This window comes from Nymphalis io, chromosome 16 (genome assembly GCF_905147045.1).
Source record: "Nymphalis io chromosome 16, ilAglIoxx1.1, whole genome shotgun sequence".
Lineage (NCBI taxonomy): Eukaryota > Metazoa > Arthropoda > Insecta > Lepidoptera > Nymphalidae > Nymphalis > Nymphalis io.
The window spans coordinates 1,459,035-1,486,118 of NC_065903.1; the positions used below are offsets into that span (position 1 = coordinate 1,459,035).

General features: G+C 33.4%; 2 protein-coding genes across 10 annotated transcripts in view; one reads left to right on the plus strand and one right to left on the minus strand.

The window, feature by feature from the left end:
• The window catches only part of LOC126774458 (TBC1 domain family member 12-like), a 284,024-nt gene that overhangs the window by 47,615 nt on the left and 209,325 nt on the right, over positions 1 to 27,084 (minus strand). The window lies entirely within an intron of this gene.
• Positions 1 to 27,084, plus strand: part of LOC126774448 (pre-mRNA-splicing factor ATP-dependent RNA helicase PRP16) — a 101,312-nt gene that overhangs the window by 13,382 nt on the left and 60,846 nt on the right. The window lies entirely within an intron of this gene.

The following is a 27,084-nucleotide window of genomic DNA, read 5'->3' on the forward strand; positions in this document are numbered from 1 at the left end:
CGATAACAATAATGCATAACTTACACTGAACATAATTGATAAAATTTCGTATATAAATTATCAGTAAATATAAATTGATATATTATCAATAAGTTTGTTATTTATGTGTTAAAATTAAATAATTATTAATTTTTTTGATTTTGATTGAAGATAAATATTGTGTGGTGATCAAAATGAAATAGCTTATTAGATTCGCTTTATTTGAACTGATTTACACTCAACTTTCCCTTATCGGGAAAGTAAAAGCCTACTTTGATAAGTAGCAGATGTATTGGACAGGCAATAATAACGATATTTTTTTATAATTTCGGTAAACACATATCGCTATTTTATCAGTGTTGCAAGGTGAGATCATATAATTTTAAATTGAAATTATTAATATCAATAATAATAAATATGATATTACACATTATTTTTTTAATATTACATTACTTTTGTTTATAATTTAAGATAAAGTATAATAAACGAAGCGCTAACACAATTATCGTATATCCGTGTTGTTTTAAAATTTTACCATACATCCGCATATCCAAGAAACATCTGAAAACATTACACTCCTTTTCTGCGTAGTCGTGTAAAACATTTTAGTATTAAGTCATGAATAGTAAATTAAATTATATAAATATACCGATATCGATAAGATGCTCAACTTACAACAATGCACCGAATGACCTCACTCGTCAGGCTCCCCTCCCACTGCGTGCCGGCGCCAACCGGCGAGCGGCAGGTATGTTGGCCTCTCGGACAAGCAAAAACGGTAACACGTAATTAATAGTAGTTTTATTTACACGACCTTTAAACTGTTAAACAATGTAAGTGCCACACATTCTTGGACGTGCTTAATGAAGCGTGACGTCACATCGCTCGCCTTTCGAAATCGTGTAAACGATTATTGTAAACTTATAAATTAATTTCGAATTCTAATTTCAAAATGAGATTTCATTTTATTATTTCAATTTAAGCGATTTAATTTTTATTTATTTTTTATTTGACGCTGCATTCATTTTTATTCGCGTACAAAATATATTATAAATAAAAATTAAAAAAAAGGTTTTACACATATTTAAATGTATTTATATATGCAATAACTTATCTTTTATAATTCATGAATAAAAGATTTTGTTTAGAATATATCAATACAAAGCAATATCAGTTTAACGTTACCGAAAGGAAATAGAAAGAATTAAGCATCATCAAAATCTAACCGGTTTTTAATAATATCGGTTATTTCAAATCGATGACAGCCTTATATAATGGTAAACATTATGTTAAAGCGCTTTCTTTTTCATTATACGATTACGGTTAATAATATACAAAAGATTTTATAAAGTCAAAATCATCTATTTATAATTTCGTAAAGTCAGTTACGACGTTTTGGAAGGGAATAAAGTTTTAAATTGTTTTTTTTTTAATATTTCTTTTGATATGTTTTCGGATGATTTTATTAATCTGTATGATGTATTGATTTATATTAATTGTAATTGAAATTTGACCGTTGTAGGAAACATACGTAATTCAGCTTTTTTTATATTATATATAGTAGTTATGTATATTATATCGGGTGGGCCTTCCGTTGGTACTTCCTGGTGACCGAGTGGTCACACCGCCCCTAGGCATTAGAAATATTAACCATTCCTTACATCACCAATGCGCCACCAACCTTGGGAACGAAGATGTTATGTCCCTTGTGCCTGTAATTACACTGACTCAGTCACCCTTCAAAACAGAACACAACAATACCATTGCCATTCAGCGGTAGTATATGTGATGAGGGGGTAGTAACCAGACGGGCTTGCACAAAGCACTACCGCGAAGTCACAATTCTAGGACAGTATAGAAACTGTCTATATTTATTATAATCTAACGGATCTAACAATTTCACGGTCACAGATACAACGCTTATTCAACTTGTAACACAGCTTAGAATGTTAAGTGGGGGACTTATCTTCGGACCATCAACTAGTTATTATATTACGTAACAACCTAACATGTATCGTCTTTGTAAACAATTAGTTTATCAGTTATAGAATTTTTACAAAGTCCTACACTCACAAATACATTTTTTTTTTGCAATAAGTTCAACAATGCTTGAACATTAAATTTAAAAAGCCTCAGTATTCTATATAGTCTGTAATATATGACGAGCCGGTTGGCGTGGTTGGGGGTGCTCGTCTTTCACGCCGAAGGTTGTGGTTTCGATTCCCACCCAGATATTTGTGTGCATGAACATGTTTGTTTGTCCCGAGTCTGGGTGTAATTATCTATATAAGTATGTATTTACAAATGAAAAATAGCATAAGTAGTATATCAGTTGTCTGGTTTCCATGGTACAAGCTTAATTTGGGATCAGATGGCCGTGTGTGAAAAATTTCCCAGGATATTATTATTATTATGTATCAAACTACAGCTGTCTAGCCTATAACTACTTTGTATTTAAATAAACAATAATTACTTTTCGTTTCTTATCTTATTAATAAGCATCGTTAGCTAAGTAGGTACTTAGCTAACGAACTTGCCGGCCTTAAAGTTTTACTTGACTATATATAATAGTCTATACAAATACGATATTCTCAAAGTACATTACGAAATGAGTAGTGAGTAATGTCAATTAGCAATGCCAATTAAGCCTAAAGCTTGTGTTAGGAGTGGGTGTGACAATAGCTTAAGTGGTTAAAAGCGAACCTGTGACATTATGTCGCTAGGAAACCTACAAATTGTAAACAAATCTACTAAATATTACACAGTATTATAAAACATAAACAAAAGTTTAATTTCTTACGGTCCGTACATGGTCAATGTTCACCAAAGCCAGAGTATTCAAGGGTGGGATCGATATTATATACTCGTTCGATATACTCGTTCTGATAATTTGACAAATGTTTCGAGGTGGTCTCCGTGATACATTTATATTTTTATTTATTATGAAGTTAACCTTCTCCTCAAAAAGGGAGAGGCCTTAGACCAGCAGTGGGACATTCAAAGGCTGTTACGATGAAGGTACTAGTCTCTGAAATGAATAATTAATATTTAATCATTTAAATGTATAAGTTTTAGTATCGTTTTCCGATTTTCTTATCAAAATATTAATATATTTCATATCTTTATATGATGGTGATGTACTTCAGAGTAATTTAAATTTAAAGACAGAGACTAACCAACTGCGCAGGAAATATTATAATTCACAGATGTGTCCATAAATGCGGGTGTATTGGACGGTGGTCTAACACGACCGGAGTCCAGAAGCAGGATAAACGGCTTCTCGTGCCTTGAGACTGGTTGGTACCATCTGAACTATGTTCAACAAAGACTGTCAGTGTAGTAGCCTACCACCAGTACCAGTCCTAATCCAAGATAAGAATGTTACATTGCCAAGTAGTACCTAGTCGTTTTGTAAGCGATTACAGCTTCAGTTTTTTGATTTTCTTGCTAGTTGTCGATAGAATCTGTTTGCCCCAACATACAAATTTTGACCAAAATCTTTCTGGTCAAATTTTAGTACTTGGTAGTGGAGCTTTGTTCAAGCCCGTCTGGGTAGGTACCATCGTTGCATCATATATTCTATCGCTAAACAAAACTTAGCATTGTTGTGTTCCGGTTTCCGGACGGTTAACATTTCTTATAATGCCAATGTGTATGGGCGTTGGTGACCACTTACGTGTGAGCGAGATAGTGTAGTCAGCCATAGGCTCGACGGACATAAATTATATATTTCCAAGGGTGGTGGCGCATTGGTGATATAAGGAATAGTTAATAATTCAGCGCCAATGAGCGATGCTGACCATATATCAACAGATGGACCATTTGCCAATCTGCTATTTTCAAAATAAAAAAAAAGAAATACATTACGAACCGGCGGTAGTTATGTCTTACTTGAATTAAGATCATCGTGATTTTAAGAAGTTACAAGCCACGTGCATAAAGGGCATTAGTCTCCAGCCGCTTTCGTGCTGTTCACATAATGTTTTATGATACGAATAACAGCTTAACATTGTCTCTAAAACCATTTGATAACAACGATAAGCGATAAAATGAAATAATCTCGAAATATACTCGTGTACAAATAACTATTTATCCTTATATTATTTTATGCATTTAAAAGTAAAATAGTATTGCATCCTTTTCTAGTTTCAGATTAATTCCTAAGTTAGACAGGGACAACTTAATTTTCAGTAATTAATGCCGAGATACGAATCAGATGATTAGCAAAGAGATTAAAGACTCAAATGAATGATAGACATGAGATACGAATTGAACACGTGCTATAACCACACATACATAGAGTACACGTGTGTGACACAGAATTAATTTAAACGCATATTCGCACGCACGCACACAGACAAAGTCACGCACATGTGTAACGCAGACTTAAGGCCTTGACCACTCTTTTGACCGATTGATGTGAGTTTTTAAATTGAATATTGCAGACGATTTTGATAGTAATCATCATTGAATTGCCTCGACTGCCTCGTTCGTCTACAGGCTAGTTAAGATAAGGCCGTCAACCCCGAAGACCTTAGTTCCAGCTCAATACAAGTTCGCAGACAATTGACAGTGTTTGCATTCACGAGCTTTGGAGAGCCGTAAAGCCGTTGAAAAGAACCGAAAGTATAGAAACCAAAGCCGTAAGACAATCAGAAATGTGTAACAAACAAGAAAAACTCTAATTAATATATAGAAGACAGTTTGTACTCTCCAAATTAAAAAGTCAGTATTATTTAACAAATAACCCCATGAACAACATTTATTAGCAAAGATGTAAAAAAAACTTAATATCAATACTAGAAGTACTTTTTTTCTCTGAATTATTCTCTTATAGCACATACAACAGTAAATAGTATCTCGTAGATACTCCTTCAAGTCAATCGATAAATTGACGTAAAATATATTATAAATATATACTGGTGGTAGGGCTTTGTGCAAGCTCGTCTGGGTAGGTACCACCCACTCATCAGATATTCTACCGCAAAACAGCAATACTTGGTATTGTTGTGTTCCGGTTTGAAGGGTGAGTGAGCCAGTGTAATTACAGGCACAAGGGACATAAAATCTTAGTTCCCAAGGTTGGTGGCGCATTGGATATGTAAGCGATGGTTGACATTTCTTACAATGCTAATGTCTAAGAGCGTTGGTGACCACTTACCATCAGGTGGCCCATATGCTCGTCCGCCTTCCTATACTATAAAAAAAAAAAAAAATATTCAATCTGACAGTTATTTTAATTCCTTCCGATTTTTACGGAAGTAGCGACCGGCCTCCCACACGACCTTCGACTTACATTTCTGTTGATGATATATGTAACACAATAATGAGTACAGTCGCCCACGACTTCATTAGTCGTTTTATGATTTAAATTAAATACATTTTACGGCCTCATAAACGTTGATTAGCGTGTGATTAGTTAAACATTGCTGCGTCTTCTTTCGAATGTGCAATCAATAATGATAGGAAGAGAAGATATGTGTTTAACTGTTAACTGATGAAAAAGAGTAACTACTGAGTTTCTTGCTGGTTTTTCTCGGAGGAATCTACATTCAATTCAATACTGTAACGTGACGATTCAAAAGTTTCCTTATAAGCCTACTTGAATAAAAAACTATTTGATTTGCACACGTTCGCTATGTGTCTGGACCAATGTAAGTTACGATCAGATCGATAAACATATTGATTTATTTTAATCGACGCCTAGCGAAGCAGTCGTTGTATAGCTATCAGTTTTATAAATATAAGTTTTAATTGTACAACACACTATTTATTGATACAAAGTTCACCGTCGTGACAATTGATTACTTATTTCTTCCTACGCGTATATTTAAACATGCGCCATCGTTTCTAGTTATGAAGATACCTCTTATAATTATAATCATTGCATCATATTATTTCCTTAGACTTGAAAAGAAAACGATCTTACATAAAATAAATAAATATGAGTTTTAATAAATTATGAAAGCGGACGAGTAAACGGTCACTTTGATTATGGCATTATCAATAAATAAATAAAAAACAAATAAAATATTTTATTTAAGTATAAACAAGCATTTTATTACCACCACTATCAGAAAAAAAAATTGTAATACAGTCAATGACCCGACAACTATGAAATACGTGACAGTAAGCCCTGGTTTTTCATTTACACTAGCTCACTCACCAATAAATTAAGAAAATAACTGCGTAGTTGGATAATCTCAAGAAAGATTATCCAACTACGCAGGAGATATCATAGTGCACAAGTGTGTGCGCAAATACAGGTGCACTCTCTATTCCCTAACTCTCATAATCCGATGGGACGGCAATCCGACACGACCGGAAAGAGTTCAGGTGCAAGACCAACGGCTTTACGTGCTTTCCGAGGCACGGGAGTGTACACACTTCCAACTTCCAGACTCCGGGCTGCTACTGAGAATTTTCTGACAGAAAAACCCAATAACTTTTTATTGGCCCGCCCTGGGAATTGAACCCAGGACCTCCGGGTCTGTGGCCTTATATCAAGCCACTAGACCAACGAGGCAGTCTAAAAGCAAGATATTGCTGATAGAATAACTAATACTATACTATACTAAGTGGGTAATACCGATTCAAGAGATTCAGAGTTAATAATAATATCAATTCGGAAATTTTCATAGAAAATTACCAAAGAAAAAATATCAGATAAAATTTAGAACCAATAAAACGTGACCAATAAGAATGCACTTAGCAGTACAACGATAATTCGATTATAACGTAAAAACACAAAGTTTCGCGTCGTCACTATTAACGTCTACACCTCATCAAGGTTGCACATTGTTCGTATTTTATCTTTTAATTTCGTAAGCATTTCTAAACATAGGAAGTTCTTTTGTTATAAATTATTTGTACTAAACGTTGTATGAAAGAACTGGTCTATTTATGTATCTGTCATCGCGACGTCCAAAGTATATCATAAAACTTATAATAGACTTTGAAATATTTATAAAGTGCGACTTCTTTGGGTGTACTGAGAGTTTACGTATAGAGGCGAATAATTTGAATAAATGATGCATTTCTGTCACGTTCATTGAAAAGGTTGCATTCCAATAATTATTACCGACTGGATTCCGCCCGCGTCATCTCCCGGTGAGGTGGAAGGGGGAATTATTAGGTACCCTATATCCTTTTCTGTACACAGGGAGTATGTAAAAATTAATGATGAAGTGAATGAGTATTTAAGACGCATAGTGTAGCGTCAACAAACAAATAAACTCACTTGCATTTGTAATAGTAGTAGGTTCATATTTTGGCACAACTTTTGTTACATATTATATTATTACTTAATGTTTAATGTATTTCTATATTAATAATTATTATAATGTATTAAATTAATTATAAAAAAAGCCGAGATGGCCCTGTGGTAAGAACGCGTGAATCTTAACCGATGATCGTGGGTTCAAACCCGGGCAAGCACCACTGAATTTTCATGTGCTTAATTTGTGATTATAATTCATCTCGTGCTTTACGGTGAAGGAAAACATCGTGAGGAAACCTGCGTGTGTCTAATTTCACTGAAGTTCTGCCACATGTGAATTCTACCAACCCGCATTGGAGCAGCGTGGTGGAATAAGCTCCAAACCTTCTTGTAAGGACGGGACTAGGTAAATAAAGTAGATGTTTAAGGTTTGAAGATAAATTTATTACTGCCCTCAATACCATGTGTCAGCTGCTTATATACTACACTACATGCCCTACCAAACAAAAAAAAAAAATGTTGGATACATTAACATTTTTTTTTATCAAAATACAATATGAAAAAGTAAAATAAAATTGAATATAATAATAATTAAACAAAATAAAACAAATATGTAAACAAAGGTATAATAATGCAGTGCTGAAATTTAATATCAAATATCATAATAGGTACAGTCATAATCACAAGTCTTAATAAACAATATGTTTAATGATCATTCAACATAAAGTCTTGTCCTATTTTTATGAACAGTTTTTTCTTTACCATTGACTAAAATTACAACATTCGGTGATAAATCTTTAACAACTGTATATGGACCTAAATATAATGGATCAAGTTTGCTAATATTTTCATTTTTAACCAATACTAAGTCTCCTTGTTTATACTCCACTGGGTTTATACTTCTATCATATTTTATTTTTCTTAAAGTTTTACAATTTATGAGGTTTGTTTTAGCATCATTTTGTGACTTTTGTAACCGGTATTTTAGTTCTATTGCATAATCATCAAAATTGTAAATTGGATCTATTGTCGACCTAAGATTACTTGGTAAGTTACATTGTTTGCCAAACACTAATTCGTATGGAGTAAATTTTGTACTCGAGTGTACAGAAGTGTTATACGAAAAACACCAGTAAGGAATCCATGAACTCCATTCCTGACTATGACTGTTAACTTGCATTCTTAAATAAAATGTTAAATGTTTATGACTATTTTCAAGTGATCCTAAGGTCTGATGGTGGAAGGCTGTAGACTGTAATTGACTTATATTTAAAATTTTACAAACCTCTTCCATTGTAGAATTTATAAATTCAGTTCCTCTATCGGTCACGATCTGCCGAGGGATGCCATATCTAAGTATAAAATTATTTACTAGAGTTGTAGCTACTGTGCGCGCATCCTTACCTGCTATCGGATATGCCTCGACATATTTGGTGAGGTCGCATTGGAGCGTTAAAATGTAATTATAATTATTATCTCTTGTCAATGGACCTACCAAATCTAAATAAATCTTATCAAAAGCTGAATTTCCACAGTCCGTTATGGTCATAGGTTCTTTTATGGTATTTAAATATTTATAACGTTGACATTTACTACATTTTTTTACAAAAAGCTTAACATCATGCTCTAATCCTGGCCAAAAATATTTTTTACGAATGTTATTTAACATACGTCTTATTCCTGCGTGTCCGCTAGTGGGCAGGATATGATAATCGTTTAATATAACTCTTTTCGTATCGTCGTCTATAATTTTTGTAACTCCTTTAATTACGCATAAACGGGGTCCGGACCACTTACGCATTTTATTAATAACCTGAGCTAGCTCTTTAATTATTTGAAAATTATTCTCATCTTTTATTACATATAACGTATTTATTTTTAAATCGATACAAAATGATTCCATTTCCCTCACAGAGACAGCTCGTGTACACTGGGATTGGGTAAACAGTTTCACAAAAATTGTACGATTTGACGACGAGTATGCATAATCACCACGCTCTAATGATACGCATTTTTTAAACTTTCTCCATTCTTCTTCATTCACAAATATCAACTCCGTGTAATACTTCGGTAGTTTTAACATCTCTACAACTCTTGGGTGATCAGTCCAATCGTCAGAAGAAATATTAGAAACCGAAGTAGAATTACAAGGTTTTTCATCAAGCTTCTTCTTTTGTGCCCTTGTAAGTACTGATAAAATATGATCATTCATCGCCTTTAATTCTTCACTACTAATTTCTATGCGTGACAATGCATCTGCAGCTACATTATCACACCCTTTCACATAAGTAACCTTAAAATCATACTCTTCAAGTATTAGCCGAAATTTTAACAATCTACTGGAAGGATCTGTCATATTGTATAAAAATATTAAGGGTCTATGATCCGTTTCTATAATGAACTTTCGTCCATAGAGATACGGTCTAAAATATTTAACAGACCAAACAATCGCTAAAAGCTCTTTCTCAATCGTTGGATACCTACGTTCAGCTTTATTTAAACTACGACTGGCGTAAGCTATTGGTCTACGATCAGCATTACATAAAATCGAACCTATTGCATACCCTGAAGCGTCTGTCTGTAGTATAAATGTGTTATTATAATCGAAAATAGGATATTGTAATATTGGAGGGCTCATTAACATTTCTTTTAAAGTACTAAATGATTTTTGACAGTTTTTATTCCAATTAAATATTACATTTTTACGACATAAATCATTTAATGGAATACAGATTTGGGCGAAATTCGGAATAAACTTTCGATAATAGTTCGCAAAGGCTACAAATCGTTTGAGCTCGTCTACGTTTTTAGGAACCGGATAATTAATTAACGCCTTAATTTTTTCTGGATCTGGTTTAATGCCGTCCGCTGATACCACGTGTCCGAGGTATAAAATTTCTTTTCGAAGAAAATCGCACTTATCAGGATTTAATTTTAAATTAACTTTTCTAAGCCTTGTTAAAATATCTAACAAATTTTTATTATGACTATCTAAATTTCTTCCGAAACAAATTAAATTATCCAAATATACAAAACATTTATCGTAATTAAGTCCCGACATTGCTACTGTCATTAAGCGTGAAAATGAACCAGGACTGGTTTTCAAACCCATAGGCATACGGGTCATTTGATACTGGCCAGACGGTGTTGTGAATGCGGTATATTTCCTACTGTCAGCATTTAGCTTCGTTTGATAATAAGCTTGTGTTAAATCTAATTGAGAAAAATAAATAGCTCCTGAAAGTGAGTCTAATATATCACTTATATTCGGAAGGGGAAATTTGTCATGCATTATACAATCATTTAATTTCCGAAAATCTATCACTAAACGCCAGCTTTTATTATTATCTTCTGATTTTTTAGGTACTAATAGTACTGGGCTAGACCATTCGCTGTTAGCGGGTTCGATAATATCATTGGCCAACATTTTTTGAACTTGTTTTTCTATTTCATCACGTTGAGAAAACGGTAATCTATATTGTTTAGTATAGACCGGATTGGTATTAGCTTTTAGTTGTATATTTTGTTCGTAAAGATTACACGTACCTAACTTGTCTCCTGGCAAGAAAAATACGTCAGCATATTTCGCACAAATGCTTTGTATACTAATGCTTTCTTCTTTGTTCAAATGATTCAATTTAATTAATGATAATAATTTCCGAACTCTTTTTCCGTCCAAATTTTCTTTGTTAAACGAACAAATATTATAATTCGATAATAAATCAATTTCAGGCCTAAAATAACTAAGATTAATTTCTGTTTCGCGAGTATTTAAAATTTGAATAAATATTTTTCCCTCTTTCGGTTGACAGATACTTCCAGCGATAAATACACCTTCACACAATTCTCTGGGAAATATAACACACGATTCATTCAAATAAGAATCAACTTGAAAAAACTTTTCACACCTCGGAGGTACCTTTATAAATGTATTTTTACCTAATTTTCCTATACCTAAGGAGAGCGTAATTGGTTTGTCGAAGCTATTTAAAGTAAATGTATTATTTTCGTAATTTAATACACAATTATAATTAGTTAAAAATTCTTGTCCGATTAAACCATCTTGAATACAAGGCAAATTCTTTAAGACATAAAACTTATGTTTGAATTCTATTCCACATAAGGTAAACGGTATGTAAACATAGCCCTCGGTGTACGAGGTGCCACCAATACCATTTACGGCTACGCGTTTTGGATGTATTGGAATATTCCTATCTCTTATTACATCGTATTTAATCACTGACATCGAGGCGCCCGTGTCAACTAGCATTCTATATTTGGTACCTAATATTGTAAACTCTACGAAATTATTATATGTATTGCATGCTAGAATAAAGTTAGGATCGAAAAAACTCTAAGTTTTGGTTATTTTCCGAAGTAGTAACCTGTATATCGTTTTGGGATTGATTCATAAGATACCCATGCTGTTTTCTACCGTTATTATTTCTACCTCGCGATACTGCACGTTCAAAATTATGTCCGCGTCCTCGAGAATTACTTGTGGATCCTCTATTGTTTCCTCGGTGGTATAAACTAGATGTTTGATTCGGCATCGGCCTAAATGAACTATTTGGCTTGTAATGTTGGCGTGCGTTGTTTAATACTCGACCTCTACTATGCCCCCTATAAGATGGTTGGTACTTACCTCGATGTTGAGTCGTGAAAATCGTTTCAGCTGATGTAAAAGAGCCTTGACGCGACAGTTTCTCGTCTTTGGCTGCTCTTATAACATCTTTCAGCTCTGAGTAGTTGCGGGCCGCTAAAATAGTGCTTAATCGACTGTTCCTCAAACCTTCGGTGAATCGCTGTATTGCTAATTTTTCGTTTACGGGTCTCAATATTTTAAACGCGTTATCGTCACCGTTAGCTTGGGAAATAGTCAATTCAACAAATAAATCCTCAAGTTTCTTACCAAATTCCTCAATACTCTGCGAACCTTGTCTAGATTTTAACATTTCTATTTGTAGTGCCGTGGCTGACTGCTTAGTCAACAGATTATTTTTCATGTCGGCAATAAGTTCTGTGGAAGATTCGTAGTTAGATAACAAACGTAATTTGGCATTTTTAGTTAAACGAGTTTTAAGGACAAAAGAAATAAGTAACTGTTCATGTTCTTTCCTAATGGTTTGGCTATAGAATTCGATACAATCTATTAATTTTTTAGTAACTTCTTCATCTCCTGTCATAATAGGTAGAAGAGAAGTAGCAGTTTTCATGTCAAAGTCAGTCATGGTGCTAAAATCTTGGTCACTAACTAAACAAGTTGTTTGAATTTTTTTGATAAAACGATTCAATTTCTTCGCAAGCAACTAATAAGTAATTTATCTATTCCTTTTTTATATACCCTTTAGATGCATTAAAGTTTAACTCGTCACGATATTTTATATATTCGTCATATAAACTTTTTGCCTCTAAATATTTCTGTTCTAACAACTTTAAGAAACATAATATAATATTTAGTACCGAAAAATAACAAAAAATGGCTTAAAAATATACACTTAAAAATAATGATAAAATATGAATAAATCTATTGTCTATAATACCATAACACCTTTGCTGATGACACTATTTCACTTCTCCTTTTATATATTTTTCACACTTTTACACTCCTATTTTTTTTATAAGCATCTATTGATGCGTCTCCAGGCTAAACGACACGTTCCTGATTTATTTCTCCAGTCTCTGGTCCACGCCTCGAACGTCTGAAAGCGCTCCTGGCCATCTCCTGACGCATCCAGTTTATGTGGCAGCGTTTATATAATTTATATATGGCAAACTTTGCCCCCAAAATTAAAAGTAAAAGAAAAATACCCAAAATTATATTTGTCACTTTCTGATTTTGGTGTATTAGTTCCACGTCGGCCGAATTCACGCCTCCTGCGGCATTTTGTGCAATCACAATTTGTTCTTTACTTTGTTCTTTGCCCATTTTGTATTATGACGCTACTAACGTTCGAACAATTAAATACACGAATGTCCAATATTACACAGAGCGACATTATATTGTTATACTGCACTTCGTTAGAACCCGAAACCAAACCTTAAATGGCAGGGTCGCCATGTAAGGACGGGACTAGGTAAATAAAGTAGATGTTTAAGGTTTGAAGATAAATTTATTACTGCCCTCAATACCATGTGTCAGCTGCTTATATACTACACTACATTCTCCTCAAAAAGAGGAGAGGAGTCCTTTAGCCCAGCAGTGGGACATTCACAGGCTGTCACGGTACGGTTACGGTAATGTATTTCTATATTAATAAGTTATTGTATTTCTATATTATTATTATATTAATAAATTATTTTATTTTAACCAAATTAACTGAGAATATATATAAATATTAAGATTAACAGAACTAGCATTTAACTACGAGTATGAAACAAGAATAGTTTTCGTTTATGAACTTCAGCTCGCGAGTGTACCCACGCTTGCGAATGTGTCTTCCTGAATAGTAAAAAAATACCGTAATGGGCTTGAAAGTCTTATAAACAAGATAAACAAGAAATTAAATATTTAATTTTTAATTTCGGAATTTTAATTTACAACAACAGAAAAATATAACTTTTAATTTTATTCTTGCATTATAGTACGAAGCTTTGAATTGTTAAATCGACATATTATAAACATTTATACTTTTTTTTAATCAAGTTACTTTAACATCTTCAGACAGAGGTAACCACTAATCACATGGCTTTATAAAGTGATGCATTTGCTACATACATGTTTAAAAAATATATGTGTCAATAATGCTTTATATGCAAAATTAAAAACAAACAAAATATGTATGTAAAATATTATTTTTTAAACGAAGCTGCTGGTAGTGGCCGTTTACAAATAGATTTATTATATTTCAAGTAAATTCACAGGAATGTTAATTACTTTGTAATAGTTCTAACGTTTTATCATTACAATTGTCAAAAACTGCGATAAAGGGATTACTTAAAACTTTAATCCTTCGTGGAATGCGTATTATGATTGAGTAGTGGTTTTTATTTTATGATTAAAAAAACCCCAGAATATTTATTTTCTAAATTCCATAATTCATACAGTTTACAAATGTTATATAATTGTTGTCACCAACTATATCTTTATTAAATTTTCTAAATATATAATAAAATACTGTGAAAGTAAATTAACTAAAATTCCGATTATACTCAGTTTCATTTTAGAAATGTGGATTTTTACAATAAATTTGTTATCTGTCTATTATCGTGGAAAAAGAAGAATGCTTTTCATATCTTATTTGTGTTATATTGTATAATTCATCTCGTGCTTGACGGTGAAGGAAAACATCGTGAGGAAACCTTCATGTGTCTAATTTCATTGAAACTATGCCACATGTGTATTCTACCAATCCGCATTGGAGCAGCGTGGTGGAATAAGCTCCAAACCTTCTCCTTAAAAGGGAGAGGAGGCCTTAGCCCAGCAGTGGGATTACATCGTGTCCTAACGTCCGGTAAATATGCCGTGACCGATAGTTTTATTAAAACCAACTCTTGTAAATAGCACTATTGAAATGAATACGTCAATATATATCAGACATATTTGTCGGAACGATAAATATGCCATTGCGACCAGCAGCACTGGTGGTAGGGCTTTGTGTAAGCTCATCTGGGTAGGTGCGCCACCCACTTATCAGATATTCTACCGCAACACAGCAGTACTTGGTATTGTTGTGTTTCGGTTTGAAGGGTGAGTGAGCCAGTGTAATTACAGCCACAAGGGACATAAAATCTTAGTTCCCAAGGTTGGTGGCGCATTGGCTATGTAAGCGATGGTTAAAATTTCTTACAATGCCAATGTCTAAGGACGTTTGGTGACCACTTACCATCAGGTCGTCCGCCTTCCTATTCTATAAATAAAAAGTGCTATTCTGTAACTCACTTCGTATCTCACGCTGTTCTGATGCGCGACGACGATGACGCTATTCTTGTTATATTATTACAGTCAACGTTGCATATCATTTTCTGCAGTGAATATTGTGTTTGTTTTTACAGAATAGCTCTACAGATATGACCCAGCTCTAATTTATTTAACGCAAGTCTCTTCATAAGTCACCTTGGATATGCGATAATGCGATAAGTGTGCATGTCCTAATAATCTTAATATAGTTATACAGTCTATAAAATATATCTAATTAAATTTTATCTCTTTAAATAAGGGTTATTATATAAATAAATAAATACTCATTAGACTGTAATTTAAATTATTTAAAATTTGTTATGTGTATAGATATCATTCCGTATTATTTACGCGGTTGGTTAATTAGTATATTTATGATGTAATTAATTATTCTATAACGATAACGTGTAAAGAAGAACATGTGAATCTTAACCGATGATCGTGGGTTCAAACCCGGGCAAGCACCACTGAATTTTCATGTGCTTAATTTGTGATTATAATTCATCTCGTGCTTTACGGTGAAGGAAAACATCGTGAGGAAACCTGCATGTGTCTAATTTCACTGAAATTCTGCCACATGTTTATTCCACCAACCCGCATTGGAGCAGCGTGGTGGAATAAGCTCCAAATCTTCTCCTCAAAAAGAGGAGAGAAGGCCTTTAGCCCAGCAGTGGGACATTCACAGGCTGTTACGGATAACGTGTATGTGTGTCAGTCGAAAAGTTTCTTGTGGGTATTTCACCGTTTAAAGATAAAACACGATGCTGTAAGGTACTTAGCGCTCTGAGCTCAAAATCAATACAAGACGCGTTCTTCTGGAGGACTGACCTTTAAGTGACCTTCTTTTTATAGCGTTGCATCGGTTTATATTGAACGTTTTTAGAAGTGTGGTGGTGGTGTGGCTTTCTGTTAGATCGTCTGGGTACCAGCCACACATCAGATATTCTACCGCAAAATAGTAGTACTTGGTATTGTTGTGTTCCTGTTTGAGAGGCGAGAGTGTCAGTGTAACTACAGGTACAAGGGACATCTTGGTTCTCAAGATTAGTGGCGCATTGTCGATACATGTCATTTGTTAATATTTCTTACAGCGCCAAAGTCTATAGGCGGTGACTTATCATCAGGTGGACCATTTGCCCGTCCGCTTTCGTATTATATAAAAAATAGTACTTTTTATCGGGATTATCTATTAGTAGCAAATACGTCACGTAGTCAAATATAAATAGTTGTCTGTTATATCCCCACTGTTGAAGTCATAAATAATAGTTTACTTTTAAAGCGTCAATAGCGCAATGGTCTCCTAGCGACGTTAAAGGCCCAGCTTTGATCCTAAACCTTGTTCTCTTCGCTGGAAAAAATCATTTACGCGTTTCCGTTGAGGAGGGTATGTGGGACTTTCCAGCGCTGCAGAAATAAAAAACCAGCGGTACCCTTTCCGTCTTAACGAGGAGCGCCACGGGATCGCTTGCGCACGCTGCCGTGATGGAGATCGTGACCCATTGGACTATTGCCTCTTAATACAAGTTTTACGCTTAATTGGACATCTAAATAGAAATGTTAGTAATTACTTAAAAACGGCCGTTGCAATTATTAAGCGATAGCTTGTGGAAATGACTCACCTTCAAGTTTTAGTGTATTACCTTTTTGATTGAGATCGATAACACTTAATTATCTTGTGAAAGATTGTGATATTGGACCGCATATATTCTCGATTAGACTAATGCCTCTAATGGTATTAAAACCACTCCCCACTTATTTAACCCCCAATCGTAAAGGCTTTGTCTCAGACTTCGTATTAAATCAATATGTCTGTGTTAATTAAATTGACCTATTTTGTATTTAATGGCCGCAAATGGTCTACACCGAGCCGCCATTTTTTTTATATTCTTATTGATATATTTTTCTATTTTTTTTTTTTTTCCGCTTTAATTATTATTGAATATCTCCTTTTTTAATTGATATACGGTTCATTGAAATTTGTTATGCACGTATAAATCTAACTCATTTATACTGTTTACACATCTGTCGAGAGGCTGCGGCCAAATGAGAAGCAGCAACCTAAATTTTTTAAATTTTCTTATAATTAATTATATTTCATCTTCATGAACAAAATTATACTTGCAGCCATACTTTGATAGGTAATTCGGTCGAACCGTATTTCTCATGTTTCGTTATTAAATATATAATTTATAATGGCTCTGTGTATTCAAGTGTTACATGCAATTTTTGATAATGACATAAAACTTGTATAATAATTGGTGTTCAAAACAGACTTCGATTACAAGATTTTAAAAAACATAATATAATTATACTGGTGGTAGAGCTTTGTGCAAGCCCGTCTGTGTAGGTGCCACCCACTCATCAGATATTCTACCGTAAAACAGCAGTACTTGATATTGTTGTGTTGCGGTTTGAAGGGTGAGTAAGTCAGTGTAATTACAGGTACAAGGGACATAACATCTTAGTTCCCATGGTTGGTGGCGCATTGGCGATGTAAGCGATGGTTAACATTTCTTACAATGCCATCAGGTGCCACATATGCTCGTCCGCCTTCCTATTCTATAAAAATAAAATAAATAATAATTACACATTACGTAATATTTAAACTAGAATATTATCTTTATTCTGTGTCAAGATAACATGCGTATGAACTTTCTATTATAATAACAAAGAAGACGTTACTAAGCGGTTTTACTTTACGTTAGCAGAGAAGTAAAACAATTAATCAAAAAAGTAAAATAGGCCTTCTCTTCCTTTGAAGAAGGCTTAGAACATTCCGCGGCGCTGTTGCTGATACACAAGTGGTAGAATTTCAGTGTAATAATAAACATGCAGATTTCCTCGCGATGTTTTCCTTCGCCGAGCACGAATTGCATTATGAACAAATTAATCACATGAAATTTCAGTGGTGCTTGCCTGAGTTTTAACACGGGAACATCGGTTAAGAATCAAGCGTTCTAACCACTGGTCTATCTCGGCTGGGCTGGAACATCATTAATCAAAAAAATACATCAAATTGTTACATAATAAATCGTAAACTTAATATCTATGTAACGCTCGACGAACAGTCTCATCAATCACTTACGATAAGGATGTCAAATTGACACCCTAAAAAGATGATTCTGTTAAATATTGAACGAGTCAAGACAAATCAGTTATGGCAGACAAAGTAAGAACTAAATAATAAAAAATAAAACATATAAAAAAGGAAGTTGCGTTGCAAGAATTGCATATCAGCGGATTTTTCACCATTTACATTATCACCGGAAGTTGTGCGGTTTTATATAAAACCGAATCAGTTATTTTATTTAGTATCTGTAGAAGCCAATCACCTCCAATGTTGTCATTAATTGTTTCCTATTTAGTTATCTACCAACATACATACTGACCGTATTTATATAAGACATCTTTATTTATTATATAAATACGTATGATGACTTAGCATTCGATATTGATACTTAAATCTGCGATAGCATTTTTTGCGTTTGGTTTGAAAACCCAACACAGATTTTCAATGGTATCTTTTGTGGCTATGATATGACATTTTTTTTTAAATAAGTAGGCCACAATTATTAGCGATTATTACTTGTTCCTTATATAAAAAATGTGCCACCAATATTGGGAACTAAAATGTCTCTTGTGCCTGCAGTTAAACTGGCTCGCTTACCCTTCAGACCGTAACGCAACAATACTAAATATTGCTGTTTACTTCTACCTACCCAGGACGACCCAGACGAGCTTGTACAAGTTTACTTACCAGTAATAGTATTTTTGATGTAATTTCCGGGGTAATTGAATCAAAGGAAGTGTTAAGAATAATCACTTCCGACACTATATATACTCGGTAGCGAATCTAGGCATATCGATTTAAGAATTTGACAGATTCAATCAACGCCATCTATCGCTTCCGAATAGTAATGTACGCTATAATACAAGTATTCTTACTGAAATTATGATAAAATATATTATTAAATAAAACTAGTCTCGTCTATATCTAAACGGTTAAATCTCAATAATTTTTTATCACATTATTTACGTAAATGGATAAATTCGATAACTGTCTCTATCTCAATAACTGCATTACAAAAATTTGTATGTCCATAAAACATTTTGTCTGTTCGCTTTCTTCGTAATTACAGCCTTCACAGGAAAAACGTGACTCAGCTCATACATTCAGTATGACTGTATTCTCATAATGCGTTATTCAATTATGAGTTATTGATTACTAATCACTTGAGGATAAATACTGGATAGGTTTTTAAATATGTAAATAGACAGACAAGCAATTAAGGCACCAAATAGTAAATGGCCATCACCGACCATAGACATTGACGCTTTAAGAAATATTAAGCATTCCTTACATCACCGTGTTGTGATATCACCCCTGCCATAACATAACTATAGTAAGTCCTTTTTTTGAGTGGTGTTATTTATACGGGTAGGTTGCACCAATAAATAATGTGATCATGTCATTTACAAATGACATTCAATCTAAGGACAATTCTTTTTTTAAACCAATTAAATCCTTTGAATAGTAGTTTCCATTTTTTAAATTTAAACCAGTTTTCCAATTTAAAGTTACCAGTACCCAAAGGCTTAGATAATCTACCTGAAAAGATTTCAGTAGTTCGAAATACGTGGAGAATTAACACTAATACTCACATTAAACTTTTTCAGGAGATAAACAATGACCTGTTCGTTTCCTATAAACGGAAGATACGATAATTTATAATGCTCTTAATATATAGCGTCTTCTAGAACGTTATATCTATACGTGAAGATTTAATAAAGTATATTTATCTGATATATACGATATTCTGAGATAAAGTTTCAAGAAGTCAGTTTCCTTATTTGGTAGGATTTAGGTTTTAGCATCATATTCGATATCAATCATTATGGGAATGTCGTGTCAGTAATTCACTTGTTGTTACCTAGCGGCGAACAACCTCAATTAATTTTGACGTAGAATGTCAAAGTCAGTGGAATGACAAGCTGACATCTACGTAGTTTTTTTATTTCTAAGAATAACGGCTTTGTATTGCTTCGCTTGAATTTATTTTGCATCGGTTAGAATATGAATGAATTTGTTTGTCATGATTATTTCCTTTTTTTTTATCGCATAATCCACGATAGATACTGCAAAAATATACTTATATATGTATGTAAAAGTTTAAAGAGATTGAGATAGTTATTCGGCTAGAGGCCGAATATCCAGCGGCCGCATATTCGTCCTGTTGTATCGTTCTATGCTGCGACAAGCTTAGCGTCACATAGGTCAAGCAATTACGATGAGAACATCTACACATATTACAAAGTTTCAAATATACCTTTCAGCACCTCGCAGTAATGTCTAAAGATATATTTTTGTACTTTAATTAAATTTGTAAGTCAATTTTGTATTATTTATCTCACAATTTTTTCTTGCAGTTTATTAAAGATGAAAACGTAGTTTTAATATCCGGTATCTCGTCGGGTATTGCGTTAATATTTTATATCTGATCACAAAATAAGGCCGAAAAGGCTGAATATCCGTTTCATCTCTAGTTTTTTTAACGTAAAGTAAATTCAAACTTAACAAAATGCCTCCCGGCGTTTTTACAAAGTACAGAGATCATGAAAATGATAAAGCCGCGGTTAACAGCAGAAAAAGGAAATTTTCCAATAATTTCAATTTTATGATTTTATCAATGATAAACGATCGTGTTGTTTACTACACGTTTAATATGATGCGGTTTTCTTTTGAATTTTACTATCTTATCGAAATTTATATTTCGCTTTCACTTGCGTATGCGTTTAGTGACTTCATATTGTCTATATATATTAACATAATACAACTGTAACCGGGTTAGTGGTTTTGTATTTGTTTATTATTATAATTTTCTTTCATGTGCTTAATTTGTGTTTATAATTCGTCTCGTGCTTGACGGTGAAATGAAACTCCGTGAGAAAAATGTGTCTAATTTCATTGAAATTCTGACACGTGTATTTCACCAACCCAATGCGTTCTATTTTTTTTTTTTTTTTATAGAATAGGAAGGCGGACGAGCATATGGGCCACCTGATGGTAAGTGGTCACCAACGCTCTTAGACATTGGCATTGTAAGAAATGTCAACCATCGCTTACATATCCAATGCGCCACCAACCTTGGGAACTAAGATTTTATGTCACTTGTGCCTGTAATTACACTGGCTCACTCACCCTTCAAACCGGAACACAACAATATCAAGTATTGCTGTTTTGCGGTAGAATATCTGATGAGTGGGTGGTACCTACCCAGACGAGCTTGCACAAAGCCCTACCACCTTCTCAAAAAAGCAGAAGAGACCTTAGCCCACTAGAGGGACATTTACAGGCTGTAACTTTGCTTTACTTTATTATTATTTTTTACTGTTTTTATTGTTATCTACTTTGGAATTAAATGACTTAGATGGGGATCATTTTTATTCATCATTATAACAGCTGATTTCGATTAATTATATTTTAAATGACCCATTAAATTAATATAAAAATAGATTTTATAATTGCTTGTACACGTGTATTAATATAATTGTTTATATTTAATATCTAAACGATTTCAAGATAACTTGAGATAGTCGTTGCTTAATATTAGTTTTATAATAATCATTATCGTTTACTTGTATTATAACAATCACCTTGCATCCAACTTGCATCACCGTCGGTTCATCTCATCTGAGCTGTTTCTTTCCGAACTAGCAGTAGATTTTAGTAAGCCAACAATAAAATACAAGGCTTCTATATCGAATGAAGTATCAGAATTTGTAAAGAAAAACTTAAAATGTTGAGCACAAAAATTGACCACTTATAGAGTTTATTGTTATCGAATATTGTTCGTATAATTCGATAATCGTTATTATACAATAGTAACTATAAATAATGAACCGTTAAATTTTTACTTCACATAATTAAATGTGACGTCAAACTTACGTTTATAATTGGAACGCTTTTGAATTACGTCTCATATACAACTTTGACATAAATAAGCAGAACGAATCACCTTGACTACAGAACACGGACATAAGTGGGACAGCACATGACGTGACTCATACGACCGCTCATTTACTATATTAAAAATTTGTAATATAATACGATACAAAGTTAGTTCTTTTAAGGAAACTGGTCCACTCTTCTGGTGACCCAAGAGCTGGCGCTTACTTAGACTAAAGGCTGTCTATCTGGTGCAGAGAGGGAGTAATGCCAGGGTACAATGCCACAGGACAATATTTTAGACGGCGTGTTTTTTTATATAAATTTGTAATGTATAGTTTATTTTGTCTTATAATATTTTTATTTATTTAATTATGATTGTTAACATTAATCACAACGATTAATAAAAAGTTATAACGTTTAAAAAATACAATACAAATATGTATATATGTGTACAGGTAACTTTTGACATCCTATTTCTTGCTTGTCCAATTGATAGAATTCCACAATGAAAAAGAATTAAATAATCGGAAGCACTTGTCACATTGTGATCTATGTGAAGTTATCTTTGTTATTCGTACAGCTGGTCGTATCTAGAGGATCATACCTCTGTGACTCATGTATGTAACTCAAGGTAACGAAAACAACACGTGCCCGAGTATCTTAAATCAGGAAATAAAAATGTGATGGTTTTGTCTTCCTACTGCGACGAGGAGTAGCTGCGCAGGAGATATAGTGCACAAGTGAGTGTTTCATCTATATGTATGTGAACATTCTGTTTCCTTACTTATATTATATATTGAACGGCAATCGTATACGACTGGAGATTTCAGGCACAGGCAGGGTTGCCAACATTTTTTCCGATTATTTTTTTTTTTTTTGGAAGGTATGTGAAATATATTACACTCCAAAGAATATTGTAACTTTATAAATAAAAAATATATTTTAACATTTTGTTGTCAACTATAAAAGTACTATATACTAGATTATAATTATTGTTGATTAATAGCTTAATTTATCGTAAATAACTGGTCCTGTTTCTCTCTTCTCGCCACGAATAAAAATAAAGTTTCTTTGCGTACTATATATTTTTTTCAGTATATATAGTACGCAAACCCGATGCTATTACAATAAATTACTATATATTATAATGCGATTGGCAACCCTACATGACCAAAGGCTTTTTTAACATATTCAACTTCCAACTTCGGTGTCTTACTGAGGATTTTTTGACAGAAAACCCCAATAACTTCGCCTTGAACCCAAAGCCTCCGGGTCTATAGCCTTATAAACAAATCACTAAACCTTATTCATGTTTAAGTAATTAATCGATTACATCTATGAAGGTGTTCGAAAATCAAACAGTTTTGATAGTTTTTTTAAATCATTAATGTTCGTTAATCCATCGCAGCTGTTCTTTAAGAACCTTGTGAATAATTTCAAATTGTTACTTTGATAAACATTTCCGTGTTATGTAACGGTGTTAAAGGTACGAAAATCAAAGGCCTTATATTACTATTATGCTAGAAAAAGTTTACTCAAATTTAATCTCTATGTAACTTAAAATAAGAACCACACGTCCCTAAATTGTACCAATAACATTCGTGCGGATGGTCACGTAAGCTAACTCGAAACTAAATATTATCCCTCAATTAAAGCTTCATGCGAAAATAGATCGTATCTGTTTATATTAAGGGCTATTTTATCTAAATGTGTAAAGTAAAAGTGTAGATAAATGTGTATTTATATATTCAGGTAAACAAATTAACTGTAAACATACAGTTTTGATTATAACGATAATAATGATTGTTTATTCTTCTTGATTCTTGAGACGAGCTATGAATGTGTTCTCCTGTCGTTTGTTATATCAAGCGGTTTTTGACTATGGCCTGAAAATATTCTTATCGTCCGTGGTAACAAAACATATTATAATATAAAGATATTTGTATGCTGCGGTTAAAAATGAAATGTATCTTGCAGTTTTTGTGTGATTTATCTGTCTATGTACATATTATGTGTATCTATTGATCAAATTATTAGTCTAAATCTATTATTCAAATTTATTAGTCTCATTTATTAACTGAGTTTCAAAAAGGTTTTATTCGACGCGTATTGTTTTTTTTATTATTATTATTATAACGTTTCTTGCTGATTGCAATTTCTTTTTTAATATTTTTCATCTATACATATAATATAATTTAACATTGCAATTTGTGTTACATCGTTTCCTAATGTTTATTAGTCTTTGTCATTGACAAAGTAAATATGCGTACCTAAATTCTACATAACTGATTATATTACAAACACACCTGTACTGAATTAAATCGAATAAATACAATAAAAATACACTCTTTGAACAATTGATGACTTCAAGAAGTCAGATAAACGCATAATTATTTAATACTAATAATAATCCTTAATAATATTATAAAGCAAAAAATAACACTCAAAAAATCTCTCGGTCGCCTCAGCCATAACACTGAACAGATTTCGTTAAAATTATGTATGAATTTAGCTTGCATACTGTCCTTCCTGTCCTTAAGTAAAATAAATAAAAACAAAAGTTTCATTACTAAAATAATAATTAATTATCTATAGTGCTTCACGTTTTGTGTGTGCAAGGGAGTAGAGAACGGTGATGGTAAGGAGGCATAACGGCATACGAAAGCGTCATGCCGCTTGTCGCCACGGCACACGAGTCGGACTTACCACTAAGGCGCGCTAATAGATGTTTTATATCTAAAAAAAGCTAAGATGGCCCAATATTTCACATGCTTAATTTGTTTTCATAATTCATTTCGTGCTTGACGGTGAAGGAAAACAACGTGAGGAAACCTGCATGTGTATAATTTCACTAAAATTCTGCCACATGTGTATTCCACCAACCCGCATTGAAACAGCGTGTTGGAATAAGATCCAAACCTCCTCAAAAAAGGAGAGGAGCTCTTATCCCAACAGCGGAACATTTACAGGCTGTTAATACCTATCCACACATTTTTCACACACGGCCATCTGATCCCAAATTAAGCTTGTACAGAGCTTGTGCTATGGAAACCAGACAACTGATATACTACATATACTATTTTTCTTTTGTAAATACATACTTATATAGATAATTACAACTAGACTCAGGACAAACAGATATGTTCATGCAAACATCAGTCCTGGGTGGGAATCGAACCCACAACCTTCGGCGTGAAAGGCAAGCATCCACCAACCACGCCAACCGGCTCGTCTATTCTTATATGTCATTCAAGTACCTTAACTTTATTAATATTGCTGTGTTTCGTGGTTACAGCCGTGTTATAGTTAGTTATATTAGTTGGCGTTTGCGGTCCCTACTACGCTAGTAGTCGTAGCGAGAGCGAGCTGTATAGCTTATCGCTACGACGCTAATGACTTCATGACCTTGCTCAATAAATTGACTATATAACGCGAGAATTATTCAAATCGAATCTCAGACTACCAGACTCTGAGATTAGCGCGCTTAGCCTCACAAACGATCCTGCTTTATGATATTAAAACGGATTACATTAAAATAAAAAATCTAAAGATCCTAAATTACTTATGAGGGTCATTATATACAAAATTATTTATGTACTATGTAAAAGGAAAATAACCAAGAATATATATTTTATAATATATTTTATCATGACTGTCTTTTGTTTCTTCTCTTTACTATTTTATACAATTCAATGGAAAACATTAATTGGCTCCCTTTTCTAAATATTTTATTTTTAATGGTAACATATTTTGTATATTGCTATTGCTTACCTTAAGTGAATGAATAAATGAATAAATAAAGCAAGACATCTCAGACAGATCAAGATAGAACAGCATTTCCGGTGTCATAAACATATAAAGTACTCGTAATTTAAATTATAATTAGATGTTGTTTAAGATTGTCAGTAATATAAAGGCTGTTGAATAAATAATGTTCAACAATATAAGTAAAAAAAATAACGGTAGTTTATTTAGTGTGTTATTAATTCGTGTCCTCACTAGGGACTTTTAGGACGACCTTGACATTGATGTATACCTATACCTAAACTGCCATCTGCCGTGACTTTAATTACAGCTAATTCGACCTTTAGAGAACCGAATATATATACAACCTATTTCGTGCGGCTTCTACTGAGTATTATTGAAATCCCTATAATTTCTAGCTCAAGGTTCACTTATGTCTACAAATATAGACCTCCTTCCGTTGACCCCAAACACGGTCGGTAATATTATATTGTAATAGTATTCTATTATGTATTTTATTTTTTAATTTATATCGCCATCATCATCATCAATCGTTTTTCCTTATTCCAGTCACTCAGAGTCGGTAAACTGTACTTTTTCTTCTACTCATCCTCTTATCATATCCTCTGTAACACACACACACACACACACACACACACTCACACACGCACACACACACACACACACACGCACGCACACACACACGCACACACACACGCACACACACACGCACACACACACACTTTATTTATTTAAATATGTAAATATAAATGTTATAATTTATAAATAAAAGAGATGAAATAATGAAACATAATTTTAATTATAATAATAAATAATTTATAGTATTTAAAAAATAATTATAAACCTAAACATTCTCTTCAAGAGAAAAAAAGGCCTGAGCCCAGCTGTCGGACATTTATAAGCTGCTGCTATATTAGCACTTACTTCTACCCCTACTACCTAAATAATAATAAGAATAATAATATTGATTTGAGTAACTTGTGTTAACTTTGCTACAAATATGATCGATAATCATGACGTCATCTACTCCATATTCATGTAACTGACCTTTGTGTATAGAATATTTAAAGCGTGTACGTTACGCTGCGCTTACTACGTGATGGGACGCGTGTGCCAACTTATCTTGTTGTAGGTATACAACTAGCTATCCGTAAATACTTCCCACGCCTATGATTCACATAGCCTCCGGTTTTATCCTCGAAAGCAAGGAATCGAGAAATAGATTTATTTCAATCTACAGTACAGTGACAGCCTGTTAAATTAGACACATGC